The 24,560-nt window shown below is 41.1% G+C and overlaps 1 long non-coding RNA gene across 1 annotated transcript in view; it reads left to right on the top strand.

The window, feature by feature from the left end:
• Nucleotides 1-11,864: 11,864 nt before the first annotated feature.
• LOC311603338 overlaps nucleotides 11,865-24,560 on the top strand; it is a 73,263-nt gene continuing 60,567 nt past the window's right edge. Inside the window, exons 1-3 of the long non-coding RNA XR_014781059.1 lie at nucleotides 11,865-12,438; nucleotides 17,390-17,527; nucleotides 20,763-20,888. This is a non-coding gene — a long non-coding RNA (uncharacterized lncRNA). The remainder of the gene's footprint in view (nucleotides 12,439-17,389; nucleotides 17,528-20,762; nucleotides 20,889-24,560) is intronic.

Below are 24,560 nucleotides of genomic sequence, written 5' to 3' on the forward strand. Positions count from 1 at the left end.
TATATATATCTGAATGCACACACATATGCACATCAGGCTTATTCAACAAAACATCCACTGTTTACTCAGAGGCTTATATTTGTATCAGCAATTTTTTTAACTGCTGCTAGCAGAGGGGGAAGGGGTTCCTGGACAAAGTATTGTGAAGTTGAAAGTCTCTGGATGGGGCTTTGTATATCCTACCAACCAATTTGGGTGTAAATTGGATTTGAAGTCCTGCCCATGTCCACTGTGGGGCTCTTCCCTCAGTACATAAAGCCCTGTTTTCAGCCTCCTCAGCGACCGGGGATTACCTTCAGAAGACAGAGGGCAGGCAGCCAGTGGTCTCAGGCCGGAAACAAATTCCCCCATCAGTATAATTTGCCCCCCCTTATCAATTTAACCTCACACTTACAAATCTGCAAATGTGTAGTGTTAGTGAAGTAGTAAATATAACAGCATATCAGAATAAATGTGATGTGTTGGTTTACATAGTGGTGAACTTGTAGGCTTCAGCTCTCAACCACCGCTCCCCTCCCAAAAGAAAAAAAAAAACCATGGACAGGAATTATAGAGTGAACAATTCCAATGAAAGAGTTGCTTGGGAAATACAGATTATTCCTTTTCAAGTTTTAAATTAATCTCCAAGACTCCACAGTCTTGAGGCTGTGGAGCTCATGAGGGTGGACGTTACATTGTCTCTCTTAGGGACAATTCTTTGCTTTGGGCCTTCCTTATCTTACCTTCTAGTAACAAGGGTGGGCTGTACTTATCCTCCTTCACCTTTCCCTTGGGAGCAGGGACAAGCTCTAGCTAAAGTTCTCTTCTTACAAATGCACAGGACCATTTGTGACCCCTTGACACGTGGGAGTCAGCAGATTCCATGCTGAGACATCCAGGTATTCTCAGGGATTCTGTAACAAATGAAGTCTGCCCTCCCTAGAGCCAACTTGTCTGTAATCTCTTCCTAACAGCAGGTAATGGTGCTAACATTTAGTGATTAGAAGTTACTCTTTAGCGTGCCTTATCCTTGTTCTGTGGGTTTTGGTTACAGGTTATACGATTAGGTTTGCGAGAACAGTAGTGAACTAAACTTCCCAGTAAGAGGTCTTCACACTAGGGAAGTGTTACTTTTCCTCAGCAGCCCTGCCTAGTCACTCATTAGGGAGCTGCAGGTTGTCAGAGGCTGCTCACAGCAGGCTTATGCGCGCACCCTTAACGTCATTGAGGGCGTGCATATGTGCATGGAGTGGGTACACACACACACACACACACACACACACACACACACACACACACACACACAGCTCTAAAACTAAATTAAGAAGCCGATGATTAAGACAAGCGTCTACTAGGCCTGTCATTTCAGCATCCTTCCATCATAACATTGTGGCACTGGCAATTTTGCTTGAGAACCTTGAGGAAAAAAATCTATGGGAGAGCCTCATGTTTGAGTGTTGAAACATTTAACTTCCATAAGCTAGGGAACCACCCCACCTGAGAACCCAGAAAGTTAAAGAGAGGAAGAAGTAACCCATTGAGTTCTCTGGGCACATCTCTTTGACATGGCCATGTGTTCTAAGCATAGTGAAACTAGATCCACTGGCACCCCAAAATTCCTGGTACTAACAGCCCAAGAGAGACTCACAATGTAATGGCATCACCCTAGAGCCAAGAACCCTTGAGCTTTTTTTTTTTTTTTTTTTTTTTTTTAACAAGTTCTCTGTAGAATACTCTGAACATCTCTGGTGAATAGGAAGCCCTGCTGCCCTTTTCTGTATTTCCTGTTACTTGCCAAACAAGCTCAGATCTAGTGAGTATGGATAGTTTAAGAAGTTGAGCCTCTGTTAAATAAGATGTAGGCATTGCTCCACTTGCAGATCAGATCCAATTGGGAGAAATTCTCTCATATACCAGCTGGGCAAGCCAGTCCTAAAAGGCCAGTGTTTATATTTCCCCCTAGTTGTCCAAGGAATCAATGCAGTCTACTTTTCCAAGAGGATAGGGAACACTGAATAGAGAAGAGAGACAGGGGAAGTATGGTCCCAGAACTGGAAATGAAGACAAGGCTTGGCTTCCTAGTTCTCCCCCACCCAATCCCCACCTTTCTGAAAAGGAAGAAAATAGACTTACAAAATCCAGCATGTATGACTATGCTGTCTTTTCTGGTTTGTCCATCAGTATGTCTTTAAAGGAAAAGAAAAAATGATTTCATAAACACACACACACACACACACACACACACACACACACAGAGAGAGAGAGAGAGAGAGAGAGAGAGAGAGAGAGAGAGAGAGAGAGAGAGAGAGAGAGAAGCTTGCAGACTGAAAAAATGCAGAATTCCTATGGCCCAGAAGCCCTAACTATGCCAGCATTGGTTTTAGCTTTTCCTGAGTATCCGTGTGATTTTCAGCAGGAGCCTGAATTACCTTCTTTGGGAAAAAGCATAAACTTCCCTGAGAACACAAATATCAAACCCCCTATGTTCTGAAACACCTTTCCAGAAGGTCCCCGAACTCCAGTTGTAAGAGAAAACTGGAAGAAAAGAAAATGTATGGTTCAGCTGCAACTATTAGACAGTCAGTTCAGAAGCAACCATCCCTCAACAATTAAATACACACAGAATGCGCAAGACACCCAGGGGCTGTATGTGAGATGGATAAATATAATACAGGAATGACTCACATCGCTGCAAATCTGTAGAAGAGTAAGGAGAGAGAAAACTGCATGCTCGAGGATACTTGGAGAACCTCAGTCCCAAAGCCTCCCTTACTCTAGGAGATAAAGCAAGCTTTGTACTCATAAAATCTCTGCTTCCTTATCAAAAAATACCTCCTTTCCAAACAAAACAAAAATACAGTCAAACAAACACAAAAACTTCCAGGACAAACCAATGTGCACAACTCATACCCACCTGCCTCTTCGCTCTCTAGGGCTGGTTCCTCTAGGTTCTCCCCACGCCCCACTCTATCCAACCCAAAACAGAACCTGTGGCACCAGCGTTTGCCAAAGGTCCTGTCTGTCCACCCTTTTGGGGCTGCAATGGCTGTGGGGCTGTGGTTCCTGGCGGCAGAGCTTGAGGAAAGACTTCCCAGTCTGCAAGCCTCTGCTCTCCTCTCCTCCCTGCGCGCTCACCCTGAGCTCCTTTGTCGTCCAAGCCTGCCAAGTGCAATCCAGCAGGAGAGCGGCCTTGTTTTTAGGTTTTATCTCCAGATTTCCCCCTCCCCTTCTGAAAAGGCAACTTTCAGCTTAGATGTCTGGTTTTTGCACATCAGACTGGAAGTATGCACAAACAGATCAATATTTTTGGGCTTTATAGGTCATCTGCCATGGTGAACATGGGGAGGGAGGCGGGGGAGGGGGAGACCAGTTAAAGGTTGTGAGCTTGTATTGATATAGTGCACAACTCTGAGCTGAAATAGCAGTGCGTGGCGCTGAAGTTAATTCGAATATTCAATAACAACTAAGAAGTATTGAACCCAGTGGGGGAGAGCAGTTACACACCACTTCTTTCAGGATCTTCCCAAGAAGCCACACGCAGGAAGGAGACATCCGACAGAGCAAGCTAGATGCAGCGGGGCACAGAAGCAAGCTACTACCACCACCAAATGAAAACTAAAACAACCCAATTCCTTTTCAGAATTGATAGCCAAAGTGGTGTGTTGTTTTTATATTAAACAATCCCGTTCTGGTGTCTCCCTTCTGGGTTTGTCCTAAGACAAGTAGGAGAAAGAAAGCACTGTCCTGGATAGTATCTTAGTCGGGCAAGTTTGGCTTTGAGCTTTGAGCTTGTGAACTACAAACCTTCACATCCAAAGAGGCTCTTTCTCTCACCTTTCTTTTTATTTTTTCTTTCTACCTTCTCTTTCTCCCCCTCTTTCTTCCCTCCTTCCATCCATTGCTTCTTCTCTCCTTCCTTCTTTCCATCTCTCTTCTTTTCTCCTAGAGCAAGAACTTGTTAGATAAGAAAAAAGAGACAAGGAGGAAACGGAACCGCCGAGGAAGCCCAGTTCTTGCTGAGAGCAGCCGTACTGAGACGCTGAGCGCCGAGGCGGTCTCCGAGCTAGAGAGGCTCACTCTGGTGCATTCTTGGCTTAAGGCTTCCAAGCTGCCTGCAGGGCCAGGAGCTATGCTCGCTTGGGATTTCTGCCCAAGCAACCCACCAGTCATAGAATAAGTACCCCCAAAGAAGAGAGAAAGGCCCCCAATTAAGCTAAGTATACATACTAACCGGCTCACATCACAGAACTGGGAGTGAAGGTTTTCATAGAGGGGACTTCTAGGTCCAGACCACAAAATAACCCGTGAGTGGGAGAGTCTGGGTATTGAGGAGGTCTGGAATTGTACGTGAAACATTATTTCCTAATTAATTAAAGTAATTCTTTTTCTCTATGTTCATGTACATGCTATTGATTACACGCTCCTATTTGCTTGAAAAAGTGCTCAGAGTATCTTTAGAGCACACTGCTCTTTCTTTGTCCCTTCGAACATTTACAGCTGATCTTGCGGCTGGTTGAGATCAATTAGCACTGGATTTTGCCCCGGGATTGCTCCCCAGGGCGGACAAATGGAGCCAACTGGTCTCCAGAGACTTTATTCGCCCCTGTGTATCCGCCAGGGCTCCATAAGCAGTTCAAAATCCCAAGCCTTGGTTTCACTTGATTTTGTTGTTGTTGTTATTGATAAATATTGGGTCATACACAAGCCACTTGTCAGAGCCTTTGGCTCCATCTCACAGCGGCAGCTCCTAGCAGGGCGTTTGAGTCGTGTCCTAGAAGCTGAAAAGATTTCCTGGGAAGAGAACTGCACATTCTCGGCTCCTTCAGTTTCGGAGATAAACCTATAAAATTATAGCCCGTCTGCTGTCAGCTCGTTCCCCAATTTGTTCCAATGTACGGACACTGAGTCGATGAGTGTGTTTCACCCATTTAAAAACTGTTATGAATTAAAGGAGGGGGTGGTGTAAATTGATGCTAGTCGTTTAAGTATATCTGAAGCCCAAAGAAAAGCCCAAATAGATAATCGTTGTAATTGTGGGGAGATGGAGGATGAGTTGGTAGGTAGGGCACTTGAGGGTTGTGTAATTGGAGTGGTGTATACAGTTTATCTTTCAGCTGTACTGTGTGTATTTCTTTCCCTTGATACATACTGCATATGAACAGAATTTATGGTCGGCTTGTCTTGGCATGTTTGAAGCCCCAGACACCTAACAGTATCATTACAGGAAAAAGACAAAGCCCCAAAGACTCCATCCAGGCAGGGAGGTACTGCCTTTGGTGCCAGTGGGGAGTTTCCTTGGCATTGAACTTGTCAGAGAAGCACAGCCACTGCCCGACTGGACTCCCTTGATGTGTTGAGTTCAGGTCTTCCTGATGCTAAAGTACGTGTGTGTGTGTGTGTGTGTGTGTGTGTGTGTGTGTGTCTGTGTAACCCACTGATTTCCGACATTTCAAAGAGATTCTTTCTATTTCTCAGCATTACAGAAATATATGTTACCGGAAAAGCAGTAAAACAAGCATAGAACTGCAATTTTCAAGAAAATAGGATCTCCAAATATAAAAATAAAAAAGTAGCAGATAAAATGTATAATTCAATCAAATTACACAAAATTGCTTGAAAATCCAGAACAGTAGCGATCCATTATGCCTCTGTTTTATTAGTGACAAGTACAATTACTCTAAAATAAAGAACACTGGTGAATATATAATTGGCTGTAATCATGTTAGTGTTTGAATAAAAATGACGGGAACATTTAACACTTTGACAACAAAATGTTCAGAAATAACTTATTTATTCAAACAGTTTTTTATTTTCCACCAAGCGAAGGAGAAACACAGTTTGCTTAGGAAAATCAATGACTTTTCCTTGCAATAAATAAATACCCCAAAGGGGAAAAACAGCCCCACACCTCTATATTATTACTACTATTATTTTTAACCACCAAGAAGCTTAATCCTATTTGAAGTCAACACTTTGCCTAGCGGTTGTTTGGTACTAAAGGCCGCCATCTAGAGGAACAGCTCTGTAGTGCAACGCCAACCCTTTTAGCCCTGCGGTGACCCAGAGAATCAAAGTTAATATTCTTTGCAAATTGCTGTCCAAACTAACTCCCCCCACGCCACCCCTCATATCCCCTTCCGCCCTGCAACATCGTCACAATATTTTCTATGTAATTGTTATGCGCAATTGACAAAAGCACTGGCTTTCTCATTTAGTGCATGATCTCCCGGGAAAGAGCCAAGGAGTGCGTCCGGGAAGCTTGTCAGGGCTTGGAAGGTTCTGGAGAGACAATCCACTTTCACCTGATTTTCAGGTCCTGTAAAGGAATAACTTAAGACAGAATCATCACACTTCCGCTCTCTCTGGTTTTGCGCCCAGAAAGCAGCCAGGTTCGCAGTTCTACTTTTCCGTACCGTGCTTCGCCTGCCCGCACGCATACAAAGATCTGAGCTCCTGCCTTTATATAATTAGTCCAGTAAGTTTCATCGACCCGGTTAGCCTGTTGGAAATAGCCATAATGCAGACTTTGCTTGGTTGTGTCTCTGGAGCCAGACTCATCCAAGAGAAAATCAAGATTTTTTGCGTAGTCCTGGGTTGTCTGCAGTGCGAGGGAGAATCTGGGGCTCTGGCGCAGTCTATGAACTTATCGCCTAAAGACTTGTTGGGTCTCCTGGATCTTCGGGGGCGGGAGCTATCCTCCCCAGGTACTTTGATTTAAGCTTTGAGCAGGGGTATACTAAGTGAGGGTGACGGCGGCTAGAAGGAGAACTCCCTTTTGTGCACTGCATTTTCCCTTTGCAGACACCAGAGCCACTGCCTCCTCAAGGATGATCCAGACCAACCATTCAGCCTTCTCTGCCTCACACCAAAGTTTATTTGTCCGAAGTTACCTAGAACAATGTTTAAGCCAGGAGGGCTAGAAAGGAGCAGGTTAACTGAATTCACATTTTAAAATAAGTATAGCAAACACCAGAACTTCAACTGTGTTTTATCTCTTCTGTCACCCTGGTTCCTTCTCTTCATCCCGTCCTCTTCCTTTTCATATTTCTCATCTCCCATTCCCTCTTCCCTCTTTTATTTCTTTTCTAATCTGTATCTACCAACATTTCCTGGTGAATAAGATGAGAGCAGAGGTGATGTAGAGACACCTCCTCCCAACACACTTTTTTTCCTCCTAGTCTCAGCCCTAAGAACTCTAGTCCTCAGCAACGGACGATACATTTTTTTTGTTTTATGCAAAACTAGCTCTTCCACTCCCAGGTCTATCATCCCTCTCCTGCATTATATTAACAGAGTGCTAGCCTTCCTCTACGTGTGTAGGCTGCTAATGCGAGCCACTTAATGCAATAGAAATGCTCATCTGTGGAGATTTTCCCAAGGCTAGCTGCAATGTTAGCTTTTTTTTTCCCTTGTTTTCTTTTCAGGGCACATTCACCTCTCCCTCCTCCTCTTTTTTTTTTTTTTCCTTGAGATGAGGTCTGGAAAGGGGGTCTGACAACTTTAGTGAGTGTGTGAAGATCCCTCCCCTTTTTGCTGCTTGCTTGTCAATTATCCTGGAGGGACTGGATGATTTTGGTCTTTGGAAAGCAGACCTACCTGAAAGTCTAGCTAAAGCTTTTGGTAGCCTCTAACAGTAAACCTGACTTCAGTTTTTCTTTGGTCCTGCCTTTCCCTTCTCCCCACCCAAGGAGGTTAGAGTGGTCCTCACTGAAACTCTCCAGTGTCTTTCACTCCAGTCTGCTGAAGAAACTGCCACAGGAAATCTTCACAGAGGTGCTCTGTGCTTTGCATGGTCTCAGGTATAGGGTATGTTTCTCTAGTTTAAAGAACTTTTACTGGATATTTTTGGGGGCTGCTAGTATCCCCCTCCAAGAAGGAACATACCCTCCCCCCAGAGAGAAATCACATTTGTAGTTCAGGCAAAACAAAGCCTTGGCTCTCCACATGATTCATGTATCCAGCTCCCAAGAAGATCATCACCAAAAAAGCCAAGTAAAATTAGATGTGTAATAAATGTTATACAGTGTATTTTGTGATGGGTTTATGATTCACAGATGAAATGATCTTGCCACTTAGAAGCTGGTGACATGCAGACTCAAGAACTGTTGCCATTCCAGCTTTACCCTTCTTTCCCCAAGAATCCTTAGGAAGTTATTTCACCTTCGTAATTTTTTCCTCACATGAAAGAAAATCCTGTAGTTGTTAATATACAATGTTCCAGGTATCTTCTGTTTGTACAAACTCCCAAGAAATTACACCTCAAATAATTTCCAAACCACATTAAAAAAAAAAAAAAAAAAAAACAACTTGGAAATGAAATCTCATTCAAATAGCAGCAGCACCATCTAGTGACGATAAGGCTGAATAGCAGTGAGGAAAGAGTTCGCTGTTAAGAGCACAAAGGTGCAGTGGGTTTTTTTCTAATACAGTTTGATTGTCTATTTTGCAAAGCGACCTCTATAATATAAAAAATTATATTACAACATGAACACAGAGAAATGAAGAAATTAAACTATGTTTTAGCATGCCAGATTTCGTCTAAGGCAGTTAGTGCTTTACTAAATTGATTTTACAAATTATCAGTAAGAATTGATGACAAGAGTCATAAACATATAAATAATTAAAATTGAAACAAGTAGACATTTATGATGTTTCATTCTGAGGAAACAATTTATTACTGATTTAATATTACTATTTAGTTAGTATCAGGAACACACTAATTTTTATATCATATTTTATTTTTAAATTTAAATTTAATTTTATTAATTTATTCAGATTACAATTCAATTGTTATCACATCACTTGTATCCTCCCATTCCTCCCTCCTTTTTTCACCCCATTCACCTCCCCTAGGTCTATGACCGAGGGGGACCTCCTCCCCCACAATATGGTCATAGGCTATCAAGTCTCATCTTGGTAGCCTGTTTATTCTTTGAGTGCCAAAAGGACTTGACACCAAGGGGCACCATAGTTCATGTCAGAGTCAGTCCCCACTGTCCACATAACTGTGGAGAATGTTCTGTCCGTTGGATAGATCAGAGTAGGGGTTCTATATCATATTTTAAATGACCACATCTGTGCTTTCTCTATATCACCAGTGCTCAAAGTGTTTTGAAATAAAAGTAACTGAATTCCTATGCTTGGATGGACCCCACTCTTTCTTTTTGTAGAAGAGATTATAGATGGGACTCTGTGGGCACAGGTGCATCCTTAGTGATGGTAGATTAGACAGTCCAAGGATTTTCAGAATAACAACATTAGCATTTACTTGGCATTTAACACTTTAGACTGAGGTAGTAGAAGAAGTCCCATTCCTGTGACTTTGTATGCTGGCCATGTGTGTGGGTGGGGTTTATACGTATACTAGGTGGTGTGGTTTTTACTTCTTATCAGCGAGGCAGCTGATAGCTGGAATACAAGGGAATTTATGGAATACAAGGGCCTGTGCTTTAGGGCTATGTTGATCACATTTTCCTTTTACCAATACTTTCTGTGACTTCCATGTGGAATGTGGCTACAAACTGGCATATGAAGTAAGCTGATAGTCTTGAGTATTATAACTGGAATACTTGCTAGCATCTGGGAGAATGTAAGCTAACCACACTGTGTTTCCTGTCCTTTGTTTCTGTATACACAAAATGAAAAGGATGAACATCTTTATTACTTCATATATCTCAGAAGGCCTATGAATCTATAAACCACAACCTATGGCTTGAGGGTGGTTTCTGGTGACAGCACTATTATTTGTAATCCCTCTTTCCTTGAGATGGGGGCGTGGAGATTCCATATCAGTTCTGAATTCATCTAAAAGATGTTTTATCAGTAATAACAATTAATAAGTCCTCCTTTTTCTTCTTGTTTCTACTATATTCTCCCTTTCTTGTTTTTTTTTAATTTAATTAACAAAACAAGTTTTCTACTTTTTCCAATCAACATTTTACCAACTCATTGGCATGCACTCGGCTCTATCTTGCTGTCCACCCAGAAAGATCATGTGAGAAGGCGATTAGACTGAACATAAAGCTAAAGCAGCTGTATTTGAGTTCTTCTAACACGTTTCCATGCCTCATCACAATTATAAATTAATATTAATACTTTTAGGTACCGGATGCAAAGTATTCTAGCTACAAACAGCCTACATCTCTCCTGGCTTATGTGGCTCTTTGAATAAATTCTTTCAGGATCGCATAGTAAGGTGTTTGAAGCTTCCATATGACTTAGGAAGGTCATTGCACAGATTTAACAAGGCCAGGGCTGTTTATAGAAGGCACACATCATTGAAGATGTACATATTCTCAGCCCTCTGCTGGCTACACACGCAAGAGGTGGCATTTTCCTCCTGTCTGGGTTGATATAAAGCACAAGGTTAATTATGAGGACAATTTGGAACCTTGCAAAGGTTTGTTTCCCAGGTGCCATTCTGTTCCCTTGACATCTGTCTGTTTCTCTGGTCCAGGGAATGGCAACTAAACTGCCTTACATCACTGTGCTTGTGCAGGATGAGTGTCTCTTACCTCAAACTCCTTGGACATGAAGTGTATCAGATTTTGTTTAAATCTTGCTGGTTGAATATCCCTAATCTGAAAAAACCTTAAATCCCAAATGCTCCCAAGTCCAAAACTTATAAAATGGCATATAAACATTTAAAAGTTTTGCATTTGAGAGCATTTCAGATTTAGGATGCTGGATTTAGAGGTGCTGACACTAACAAGGCATGCTTTCTGGCAACTTTCTGGGAAAACTGACCAAGAGACTGAATGTCTTACCTAAGGCCATCCAGCTTGAAAGACACAGAAAAGGGTCCATAGCTATTACCTGTACTTACCCACCTCAGGCTTGGAGCTGTCACATCGGAAAGTAGGACCATTTCACAACAGGAAGCACAGTAGGATGCGCCCTGCAGTAGGATTCTACCTTAAATACTTGAGGACTCTCAACTTCTAAAGTGTTGGGATTCCATGCAAATGTGATAGACTCTGTGCTGGAATCTCCCTTTTTTATTCAATTTCTTATTTGTATTTTTTGATGACATTATAATACAATTGCATCAATTACCTCTTTCCTTTTCTCCCTGTCACACCCTCCCCCACCTTGCTCCCTTTCAAATTAATGGCCTCTTTTTAAAAATTGTTATTATTGTTGTTTTGTGTGTATTCACAATACACAAATACAACCGGCCTAATCTGTACAGTGCTACTTGCATGTAGATCTTCTCCTCAACCTTAATGATTTAATGATATTTCCACAGGCACGGAGGCATCACAGTGACAGAAAGATTGTCCCCATAAACGTCTTTGCTACTCATCCTGGGAGATGAAGGGGATCTAAGATGTCTTCAGTTCAGCCTCTTTCGAGAGAGATGACTGAATGCCTTCTGGGAACTATGCTGAATTGAGTCCAGAACATTCTGAATTTCCTGGAATTGTTTCTTGTCTGTCTATGTGAATACTTCACATCCTTCATTAATTATTTGGTTACTCTGTTCTTGCTGGCAGATCTGCAGCCTTGTTTTACACATTGGATCCATCTTCAGCTGCATGCAATGGCAGCAAGTTGCGGAATCTTGGATTCATTTTCTCCCAATTGCTTTCTGCTGCCCTCAACTGGTAGGCAGACACCAATGCAGGCAAGCTCTCTTCATGCAAGCACTGGACAGTTTTTGACTGCAAAGGAGATGTGGGAAGATTATTAACCACATTACATTACATAGGAAAAGATGGAACCCAGACTTTTTTTTGTATACTCATATTATTCTTTATTTCTTCACTTCCTACACATTTTCTTCTGATACACTAAGGAAAGTATTTGGCTTTTTCTACCTTCAAGTATTTGTGCCTGAGTATTTGGAAAGACTACTTAGTTATCAAATTAAGATGCGTTTCAGCTGGTGTAATAACTATCAGATATTTCTGCAATTACTCATAAATGTTGTTAAGTATTTTATCTATAATGTTACAAAGATATAGAGAATTATATAAGGGCCATAAATAGTGTGTAAGTGTTCTCTTTGTTTTGACAATTTTATATCAGGCATAGGCTGTATGCCAGACAGCATTTTCAGTGCTGAGGATATAGTACTGGTAACAGGACACAAGAAATCCATATGTTTTCATTTTTAAATTTCATTTTTTATTAAACATTACATGGGGCATAGGATGCTACATAATATACCTCACAATCCTCTAGAAGGAACAGGTGACCCTTATTAAGGTATTTTTCATATTTCCAGAAAATGCTTTCATAAAACATATCCTCCAAGCTGGGTATGGTGGCACATGCCTTTAATTCGAGCACACGGGAGGCAGAGGTAGGCGGATCTTTGTGAGTTCGAGGCCAGCCTAGTCTACAGAGTGAATCCAGGATAGCCAGGACTGTCACACAGAGAAACCCTGTCTCTAAAAAACCTAAAAACCAAACAAACAAACACCCTCAACATATTATCCAAGTCTTGTTCACATGGTAAGTACTGACTTAGAGATGTATTTCTCCCTCCCCATCAATTCTAGTGATATGCAAATAGGCATCCCTGCCCAGTATTTAGTGAATGTGTGGGTATATATGCAGCGGCTATTTTAGGAATAAGCAAGTGCATGCCCTGAAACAAAGTCTGGAGAGTGTCTTTAGCTACATTTAGGCAAGGATACATAAATTAAACCCTACATAATGCAAACATGTACTGCCGATATGGAAATCAATGTGGTAGTTCCTCAGAAAGATGGGAATTGATCTATTCCAAGATCAAGCTATACCACTCTTGGCCACATACCAAAAAGATACTTCATTATCACAGGATACTTGCTTAACCATGTTCATTGCTGCTCTATTAATAATAGCCAGAAATTGGAAACAACCTAGATGCCACTCAACAGAAAAAAATATGGAAAAATGTAACACATCTAAATAATGAAATATTAGTCATCCATTCATTAAAAAATGAAATAATAAAATTTGGAGAAAAATGGATGGAACTAAAAAAAATCATCCTCAGTAAGGTAACTCAGATTCAGAAAGATAAATGTGGTATGTATTTCCTTATATGTAAATATTATTCATTAAGTAAATGATAAGCAAGCTACAGTCTATAGACCCAGAAAGGTTAGGTATAGGGGAAGGCTTTACATATTCATGTTCAATGAATTGTGTGGGTGTTTTCCTCACCAATGGAGCCTTGCTTTCAGTCGGTGGAAAGCAACATTTCATTGTCTGACAACAACAGCCTGGGTTGTTTGGTGATTTCCATGGGACTCATTTGGTCAAAACTCAATTAAATTTAACCCAAAGGCAGTGCAGGAAACTTCTTCATGACAAAAGATAATTAGTTGGGGCTCTGTTCCTTCTATTATTTGGTTAATTAATATAGACTGCTTTCATATATATATATATATATATATATATATATATATATATATATATTTTTTTTTTTTTTTTAAAGGAGGCTTCTACTCTATTAGGTGTTTTAGTCAGGGTTTCTATTGCTGAGAAGAGACACCATGACCACAGAAATTCTTTTTTAAATTAATTAATTTATTCATTCATTCATATTACATCTCAATTGTTATCCCATCCCTTCTATCTTCCCATTTCTTCCTCCCTCCCACTTTTACTGTATTCCCTTCTCCTATGACTGTGACTGAGGGGGACTTTGTCCCCCTGTATATGATCATAGGGTGCAAAGTCTCTTCTTGGTAGCCTGTTATCCTTCCCGTGAGTGCCACTGAGCCTCCCCATTAAGGGGACAAACCACAGAAACTCTTATAAAGGAAAACATTTTATTGTGATGGCTTTTAGTGTGGAGGTGTAGTCCATTATCACCATGGCAGGAAGCAGGGAGGGAAGCATGAGGGAGGCAAGGCAGGGGGCATGGAGGGAAGCATGGCAGGAAGCATAGAGGGAGGCATGGTAAGAAACATGGAAGGAAGCATGGAAGTTAGCATGGAGGGAAGCATGGCGGGAAGCAAGGAGGGAGGCATGGCGGGAAGCATGGCGGGAAGCATGGAGGGAAGCATGGAGGGAAGCATGGCGGGAAGCATGGCGGGAAGCATGGAGGGAAGCATGGCGGGAAGCATGGAGGGAAGCATGGAGGGAAGCATGGCGGGAAGCATGGCGGGAAGCATGGAGGGAGGCATGGAGGGAGGCATGGCGGGAAGCATGGCGGGAAGCATGGAGGGAAGCATGGCGGGAAGCATGGCGGGAAGCATGGCGGGAAACATGGCGGGAAGCATGGCGGGAAGCATGGAGGGAAGCATGGCGGGAAGCATGGAAGGAAGCATGGAGGGAAGCATGGAGGGAAGCATGGCGGGAAGCATGGCGGGAAGCATGGTGGGAGGCATGGAGGGAGGCATGGCGGGAGGCATGGCGGGAGGCATGGAGGGAGGCATGGCGGGAAGCATGGAGGGAAGCATGGAGGGAAGCATGGAGGGAAGCATGGAGGGAAGCATGGAGGGAGGCATGGAGGGAAGCATGGAGGGAAGCATGGAGGGAAGCATGGAGGGAAGCATGGCGGGAAGCATGGCGGGAAGCATGGAGGGAAGCATGGCGGGAGGTATGGAGGGAAGCATGGCGGGAGGCATGGAGGGAAGCATGGAGGGAAGCATGGCGGGAGGCATGGAGGGAAGCATGGAGGGAAGCATGGAGGGAAGCATGGCGGGAAGAATGGCGGGAAGCATGGCGGGAAGCATGGTGGGAAGCATGGCGGGAAGCATGGAGGGAAGCATGGCGGGAAGCATGGCGGGAAGCATGGAGGGAAGCATGGTGGGAAGCATGGCGGGAAGCATGGCAGGAAGCATGGAGGGAAGCATGGCGGGAAGCATGGTGGCATGCAGACAGACATGGTGCTAGAGAGATAGCTGAGGGTTGGTTCTATGTCTGGATCTGCAGGCAGAAGGAAGAGAGTGTGCCACTAGTCCTGAATTGAGCTTCTGAAATGTCAAAACCCACCACCCAATGATTTGCTTCCTCCAATAAGGCAACACATAGTGTAACAACGCCACACCTCCCATAATAACACTCCCTATGAGTCTACGGGAGCCATGTTCATTGAGGCCACTACATTTCACTCCATGAACCCCATAGGCTTGTAGCCATATCTTGATGCAAAGTGCATTTAGTCCAAATTCAAAAGTCCCCATAGTCTTTACAGTCTTAGCTGTCTTTTAAAAGTCCACAGTTCAAAGTCTGTGATACTCATGGTCATCTCTTAACTGCAAGCCCCCTGTTTAAAAAAAAAAAGCAGACTACATTCTTCTAACACACAATGGAACAGGACAAATGTTACCATTCCAAAATGGGGAGGAAATGGGAGCATAGTGAGGAAATTCTGGATGAAAGCCAGACCAAAAATTGACAGGACAAACCCCAAACTCCACATCTCCATGTCTGATGTCCAAGCACTCTTCAGATCTCCAAATCCTTTCATACTTGTTAACTTCAACCTACTTCTTTCTCTTGGGCTGGTTTGCTTCATTAGCAATATTCCTCCGAGGGTATCTCATGATTTTGGCATATCCAACATCTTGGGGCTTCCAAGGCAATTCAGACTCCACCTTCACTACTTGTCCAAATGTCCTCTCTAAGTCTCCATACAAGGACACCCCTGACATATTCCTGGCCTCGGCGGCTTGCCCTAGTCACAGAGGGCTCTCCTTTCTTCCTTTATTTTAAAGTCAGAACCATGTGGCTAAAGGTGGTGCCAAGTTCTTTTGCTTATTGGGGGTGGTACATGGCCTCTTGTTCAAATACCTTTTCAACAGGTTTCTGTCTTCAATTATGTACTTTAAAGGTTAGTGTTGGCTGTCCTGGACCTCACTCTGTAGACCAGGCTGGTCTTGAACTCAGAAATCCACCAGCATCTGCCTTCAGAATGCTGGGATTAATGGTGTCTATCACCATGCCTGGCTCTAAGCTTTTCTTTAAATTGTTTTCACAAGGCTTAGATGGATGGGGTCTTGGTCTGTGCTGGCCACTCCCTTTATTCCCATTTAGCATCAGACCTTTTCTTACTCTCTTTACAGTTCCTGGTTCTTCTTTTCTCCTCAAACTGTACATTTTGGATTTTTCCTTGCTCAACTTTCTCCTTATAGACCTTGATTAGACTGACTGCCAAGAGCCACGCAACACAGTCAAACTAGGTTGTTTGAAAATATCTTTTGTCAAAGCCATTAATCAATAACTCTTCAATTTAGCCTCAGGAAGAATTTTTAGACAAAGGCAGAATGCAGCTACATTCTTCACCAAAATATCACAAGAATGATCACTAGGCCACAAATTAATATTCTCTTCATCTGAAAATTCTTGATCCAGACGTGCACAGTCCAAATCACCCTCAGCAACATTGTCTTTCATGTTTCTACTATTATGGCTGATTAAATTCTGCTTAAAGTATTCAACTGCTTTTCTAATACAAAGCCCCAAAGTCCACATTTCTTGGAACAAAAGCATAGTCAGGTTTATCACAGCAATACCCCAGTCCCTGATACCAACCCCGTCTTAGTTAGGGTTTTGTTTTGTTTTTCTGTGAAGAGACATGATGAACACAGCAACTCTTGTAAAGGAAAACATTTACTTGGGCTGGCTTAGAGTTTAGAGATTTAGTTCATTGTTGTCACGGTGGGAAGCATGGTCACAAGCCTGGTGCCATGCAGGCAGACTTGGTGCTAGAGAGGTAGCTCAGAGGTCTACATCTGGATCTGCAGGCAGAAGTAAGAGTAAGTGACCTACTGGGTCTGACAAGACAAGCTTCTGAGACCTCAAAGCCCATCCTCCCCCAGTGACACACTTCCTCCCATAAAGCCACCCCTCCAATAATGCCACTCTTCTGAATCTATAGTGGCCACTGCCATTCAGATCACCGCATTAAGTTTTCAAACAAAGCCTGTCAAGGTGGTGCACACCTGTTATCCCAGTATTTGGGAAGGCAGAGGTAGACAGATTTCTGTGTGAGTTGGAGGCTAGCCAAGTCTGCAGAGTGAGTCCAGGACAGCCAAGGCGACACACATAGAAAGCCTGTCTCAAGAAAAACAGAAAACCAAACAAGAAGTTTCCAAACAACCCCTCAATGCCTCTTCATCTTAGCTGCCTCTTCCTGCATTCTCTCCCTCATCCTCTGCTCCTCTACCTCTCCCCACTTGACCCTCCTGTTCCAGCCTTCTCCCATACATTTATAAATACCTATTCTATTTCCCTTTCCTAGGGATATTTATTTGTCCCTCCTAGTCCTTTATTCTGTACCTAGCCTCTGTGTTTTTTCAGATTGTAGGTTGGACAACACATATCACATAAAAGTGAATATTTGCCTTTTTGGGTTGGGAATAATTAACTAAGGGTGACTTTATTCTAGTTTCTAGTTCCATGAATTTGCCTGGAAATTTCATGATGTGTTCTTTTGTTTTTGTTTTTGTTTTTGTTTTTTAAGAGCTGAACACTACTCCATTGCATAAACTGTAGCACGTTTTCTTTATCCATTCTTCTGTTGCGGGACACCGAAGTATTTTCCATCTCTAGCTATTATGAATACAGCAGCGATGAACATGGTTGAACATGTGTCTTTGTGGTAAGATGAAGTATCCTTTGGGGAAAATCTCAAAATCATTTTTAATTTGTATTTTCCTGATAATTAAAAATGTTTAACATTTTCTTATGTGTTTTCAGCCATTTGAGTCATCTCCTTTGGAAGTTATCCATACTCTATTTTTAAAAATTGGGTTATTTGTTTTGTTGATATCTAGTTTTTTTTTTTTTTAATTTCTATTAGGTTTGTAGCTGGTAAATTTTTTTCTCAAACTCTAGGCTGCCATTTTATCCAACTGATGGTGCCCTTTGCTGTGCAGAAACTTTCCAGTGTCCTAGGATTTGTTTCTTAATTGTTGCTCTTAGTGTTTGTGCTAAAGGTGTTCTGTTCAGAAAGTGTTTTCCCGTGCTAATGAGTTCAACACTATTTCACATTCCCTCTTCAGTCAGGTTCAGTGTAACTGATTTTCTGTTGAGGTTTTTGATTTGTATTGAGTTGAGTTTTGTGGACGATGGTAAGTATCTCTTTGGATTCTTCAACATGCATCCAGACAGCTTGACCCGAACAACTTGTAGAAGATGCTGTCATTTTTCTAGGACATATTTCTGGGTTGTTCGTAAAAAAATCAGGTTTCTTTACATTTGTAAGTTTATGTCTAAATCTTCAATTAGATTCCATTGATCAACAGGTCTGTTTTTTTTAAACCAATACTATTCTGGTTTTATTATTATACTTCTATAGTACAACTTGCAGTCATGTGATATGTACATCAGTTCTTTTATATTCCAGATTGTTTTCGATATCTTTTTTTTTTAATTTTTAGGTTTTATTTTTTATCTTTATTTTTTCTTATTTTATGTTTCTGGTTTTTAGAGACAAGGTTTACTAACAGCCCTGTCTGTCTTGAACTCACTTTATGGATCAGGCTATCCTTGAACTCAGAGATCTGCCTGCCTTCTTTGTTTGAGTGACATCTAAGTTGTTCCCAGTTACTGGTGATTATAAATAAAGCCACCATGAACATAGTTGAGCAAGTGTCCTTGTGGTAGATTGGGGGATCTTTTGGGTATATGCCCAAGAGTGGTATAGCTGGATCTTGAGGTAGATAGATTCCTAATTTCCTGAGTAGCCACCACATTGATTTCTATAGTGGCTATATATGTTTGCACTCAAACCAGCAATAGAGAACTGTTTTTCTTGCTCCACATCCTCTTCTATTTCTTTTTTTAAAAAATTTATTAATTTATTCTTGTTACATCTCAATGGTTATCCCATCCTCTTCTATTTCTTGTAATCTGTTGGTAATTCTTGCCTCTGAGGTTCTTGCATAGTTTTCTCAAATTTTCATTTCCAGACATCGTTCCAATCAGTTGTTTTTGTTGATTCCATTCCCATTATTTCTTTGCTTGACTGTATTTTCTTAAGGAGATTTATTAATTTTCTCTTTACGGACCTCTATCTTATTAATAAAGGCTATTATAAGGTCTCTTTTGTGCTTCAGTTATGTTGGAATTCTTAGGGCCTCTTTTGGTAATATTACTAGGCTCTACTGGACACATATTGTCCTGTTACTATTGATTTTTTAGGTTATTGTCTGGGCATCTGGATTTTAGAAGATTGTAAATTTAAGTGCTGGTATCTGGGCAAGTCTTTGTTGTGTGGGTGTTTTGTTCCATGGTTTCTGTTGCCTCCTTTGATTGTTTGCAGAGTGTAGTGACTATGTGTTGTCTGGTAGGAGATTCTTCTGGGATCCTGATAGGTGTGGCCATTGCAGGTTCCAGGTTAAATGTGTTTTTAGTTATTTGTAACTGACACTTAGGAATGTGGAAGTGCTAGGAGGAGGGCTTAGGAGTCCATAGGATGGAAGAAAGCAGGGTGCTCCTCCAGGTTCTGCCTAGTACCCTAGGAATGGGGTCAGAGAGTGAGGAAATGCCACAGCAGGTACTCTACTACAGAGCTAGGAATGAGGCTGAGGCATCAGACATGAAGGAAATGGAGGAAGAGGTGAAGATCGGCACTTAGTCTACTGGCTTCTGTGGGTAGAGTGGCCTTCTAGTACACAGGGATACCTATTGGAGTTGGTAAGCATACAGTAATGAGTTGAGGGGTTGGAAGGGAAGATCTGTGTTATTCACTGGAGATGGGAAAGAGAAAGGGAAGTAAATTGCAGAAGATGTTCTGCTATGGATCTGGGATAAAGCCTGGGGGCTTGGCTTTGGAGGAATGGAGGGAGAAGTGAAGATCTGTAGTTTGCTTTTGTGCTTCCCTTGCTAAATTTGACTTCGGACTTCAGTTATAATGACATAGTGCTAGAAACATTTCTAGTGTATCATTAAAAGAAAATAAAAGTAAATCATCTATTAAATTCTTTGAATATATTCAGAAGTGACTTTTTCAATATATCACATATTTTATAAAAGCTAGGATTTTTTGTATATACATACATTCATACATACATAATACATATACAGTATATATATTCTGTAGCATGTTTAAAATAACTTCAATCCTGGTTGTAAGGCTTTTTCATTTAATCTTATATCATGAGTATTCTTCTATAATTGATTTTGGTTTTTGAAAACCAGCTTTCAAATGACTATACTGAAATGGGGTTAAAAAGTGAACCTTTAGCCATTGTCCACAGGCCATTATTTACTACTTCTCTTGTCTCTAGTTTTCCAGTAAGACTATTTTTGCACACATTTCCTTCTCCATCTTAAATTATTTGCTTATAGTAAAAATTCTTTAGAGAAAGGAATTTTTGAGTCATGTACAATGAATTGTTAAGAGACAGCTATCACATAGTAATGATTGCGTTACTTAAGGTTGGAGTTGTGTGTATTTGCAATGTCAATTGGTAGAAGTGCCTGAATATGAAATTATATTTTGCCAGTTTTTTTCAGCAGAAAACAATAATTTTCAGAATCAGTGTAAATGTACTTCACTTCATTTACCAACAAGCTTATACACTGATGTGTCGATTTTTCTTCTAAAATATTTCTGCTTTGTTTTCTGCTCATTTCTTGTAGACTAGTCTGCTTGTCTGGGGAGAAATACTAACCTTCTGCCATGTGCTTTAGACATATTTTATATTGTTTTTTTCTGTTATTTATCTAATACAAAGACTTGACTATAACAAAATATAAATTTTGTGTATATTCAGATGTTGGAAATATAAAAAGATTAAAACCAAAGTGTTTGAGACATTGTAGTTAATAAGCTCAAACTTTCAGGTTCTGCTTCTAGCGTTTGGATCTGATTCATTAATTGATTTCAGGCTGTGTGTTATTGCATACATTGTCCATCATCAGCACATCAAAATCACCTAGTGGAAAAAGGAGAGGTTGCTACACTGAGGACAGATGAGGCTGAATTGGCTGATACTTGGAATATCAAATACATGGTAAGACTGAAGTATTTACCATTTCTATTGCTTACAATGTTCAATTTTATGAGTTTAAAAGACTGTTTTACTTTGAGACAGAGGCTTACTTTCTATAGCCCAGGCTGGGCTGTGTCTCACTTATGTGGCTTAAGGTGATCTCAATCTGATGGTGAATCCCCCACCCCCTGGTTAGTCTCATGAGTTCTGAGATTACAAACATGCATCGCTGTTCTCACCTATTCTTTATCCTTAGAATTTACACATCTAGAACTAAGATTAAGTTAACCAGTATGTTATAGTGTGTATGTGTGCATGTGTGGGTGCCATAATGTGGATGGGTATCAGAGGCCAAGTTGAGGAAGTCAGTTTTCTTCTTCCATCATTGAATCTGGAATCTTTAGTCAAACTCAAGACCTCAGGCTTTGCAGGGAGCATCATTATTTAATGATGAACTATCACATCGGCCCTTATTTATTTGAGACAGAATCTGCACTGTCTCCCAGGCTGGATATGGTTCATGAGCCCCACATGTACTTATGAGTACAGAACTCATAATAGATTCTTTAGAACCCTGCTTAACATAGAGAAGTTGGTATTCGAGCCACATGTGTACAAATTGAGATAATGACCCTATGAGTATTGAGCTAAGGGCATTCCAGGCAGAGTAACTATTTTTGCAAATGATATGAGATTTAAGCAGTTTAGCTTGTTTAGATAAAATCAAGATTAAAGGAACATTTACTGAGTAGCTGAGCAGAAGTACTTCAAGGAGGAGGAGGAGAAGGAGAAGGAAAAGAAGAAGAAGAAAAAGAAGGAGGAGGAGGAGAGAAGAAGAAGAAGAAGAAGAAGAAGAAGAAGAAGAAGAAGAAGAAGAAGAAGAAGAAGAAGAAGAAGAAGAAAGAGATAATGGCTGGCAGCCAGTAATATAAATCCTTTTAGGTCTGTATAAGAAATCATGCTTGTGCTAAGAGTGAAAACTATGGATTCAGAAAGTTGTGGACAATCTGGTAGTTTTAATTTTCTTAGTGTGCCAGGGAATAGCATCAGATAAGACTGAACACAATGGAAGATCCTGAAAGTGAAACAGAAGGATTAGATGTGGGATGGGCATGTAGCAGAGTAGGAGACCAATAGCCTTGCCATGATAGCATGGTCTCCAGGCAGTGTTATAGGTCTAGCAGTATGAGTTTAGTGAGGTCTAGTTTCATATTGTCTTGTTTTCCTTAAGAATGTTAGTAGCAGAAATTCTGAAACTAGCAAGATATAGAACTATATATTACAAGGGTTGTGGCTCAGCTAACTGAATACGAAGTAAGAGTGATGAGGAAATTCAGAGTGTTAAAAGGAGCCATGACACAATGACCCATAAATTTTTGAGCTGGTTGTGAGGAAAAAAGAATATATAAGGGAAGAGAAGAAAGTGAGAGCATGTGTTGTAAGAACACATGCCAGGCACTATGATGGTCTATCAGAAATAATTTAGCACATGCTGGTCTTTAAAGCCGAAATTCTGCTTACAGGAACGGTCTCTGCATGTACTCTGGTGCCCATGATTTGGCCACTGCCCCTTGGCAAGACAGCCTAATGGTCACACAGAGGAAATGGATGCAGGCTATCCTGATGAGACCTAATAGTCTATTGCCAGACAATTGGGGTAGGAGAGTTCAGCATCTAGAGGAAGGGTCTAGGGGAAGGGAATAGGCAGAAGAGGGAGGGAGGGTGGGAATGGGAAGATAAGAGGGAGGGGATAACAATTGGGATGTAATGTGAATAAATTATAATAAATAAGATATACATTTTAAGAAAAGAAACAAAAAAAATTGGTCTCTGCAAATGCCCAGTGAGTGATTCCAATACATCTTCCTTAAGGGCCACAGGAATTTGAGGACCCAGGCCAATGCTCTTAACCAATTCCAAATGGTAATTTAGTAACTGCCTACTCTCTCTCTCTCTCTCTCTCTCTCTCTCTCTCTCTCTCTCTCTCTCTCTCTCTGTCTCTCTCTCGCTATCTCATTGCTGATTTTAAATTTCTATTATTCACATCCCCCTTTTCTATTTCTGCATTTCCTCTATGTACTTCAGAGTTCCTTGACTTTGTGTTCTTCTGGTAGCTCTACTTTCCTGATAACATTTTTTCTATATCTTCTATTTTATAGTAGTTATTCCTTTTTAAACTTATGTTTTCATTTGTACATGATCACAGGAAGAGTCAAGAACTCAAAACATCTCATTGATAACTACTATGAGTGCAATGGGGAACTAGGGAACTATAAACAATTGAAGGGATAACAGGACATATATAAGACATAATTGTTGAGCATCAATAATAAAATGTCTCCTGTATAAGTTCAACTAAATTTCAAAGATTTTGTCACACTTGCAATTTGAATTCTGAAGATACTATAAATACCAGGCAAGAAAGATGTAATTAAATAAATTAAAGTTTGGTTATGTAGCATGGAGAGATTAGTGTTGGGGGATTAAATATGGAGGGAACCGGAAGTGAGCGGTAAAGGAGGGAACAGAGGAGGGAAAACTAACACTCAGGGCTATTTGATGGAACATTTGGAAACCTACTACCATAGATATATGCATATAAATATATATTATATATAATGTAAATGTAGTCACCAAATAATGGGGGAGACCATTTACACCATCAAGTAAAAATGCCAGTATCAGAAATGAGTTATAGCTAATTGAGTCATTGAATAAAGAGGCTCCAGGAAAATCCCCAAACATCTCAGGCTATTTCCAGGGCTGTTTGCTTCTTTCCAGAAACTTATTTCCAGGCTTTATTGCTGAAGACAACACTTACATACCTCACTTATCATTGAGAAGTAAAGACTTCACCCCTACTGAGTAGTGTTCATGGTATTGGAAGTTACTCTGCATACTACCAGAGGAGAAAGAAACTATTAGCCCAACTACAAACCTGGGAGATATATACTGGTGACCTGCATGCATGATTTGATGATGCCACAAACATTGTGCGAGTAATCAAACTACTATCTGGTTGAATTTAAGGCTAACTCCATGGGATTGAACCCAATCCTGGTACTGCTTGAGTGGTCAAGAGTCTGAGACTAAATAAGCCATTTGTCTAAGGGAAAACCAAATACAATTGTTCTGCCAAAGGAACATAGCAATACAATGGCTTTCAACATTCTGCTGTACCTGTAGATCAGTGCCTCACTCAGCCATCACCAGGGAGCTTACTCATGTAGTGGATGGGAACTGATAGAGACACTGACAACTGGAAAATGTGCAGAGAGTGAGAAACTTTGGAACACTCAGTCCTAAATGGGATATACTTATCAAATACTTTCCCTCAGGGATCATGGGGGCTATGAGAAAGACAAGGCAGAAAGACAACAAGATCCAGAAAGGACGAAAACCTAAACAGTGCCCTTCAGACATCATAGGACTTGGTCACTTATAAACTCACAAAACCTGTGGCATCATGCCAAGGGATTGTATAGATTCAAACCATACAAGGTCCTAGTGATGAGAGGGGGAAGTGAACATGGGCTCCTAACCCTAATCGAGAAGCCATCTGCAAAGGACCTTGAAAAATAAATATTAATTTTCCAAGGGAGTTTCCCTGGGTATATTAACCACACTTCAGGGTGGGCCTCATGGCCAGGAGTAGGTGAGAGACACAAAATGAAAAGGTTATTTTAGTAGACA

Source organism: Acomys minous (assembly GCF_964271855.1).
Source record: "Acomys minous genome assembly, chromosome: 8".
NCBI lineage: Eukaryota > Metazoa > Chordata > Mammalia > Rodentia > Muridae > Acomys > Acomys minous.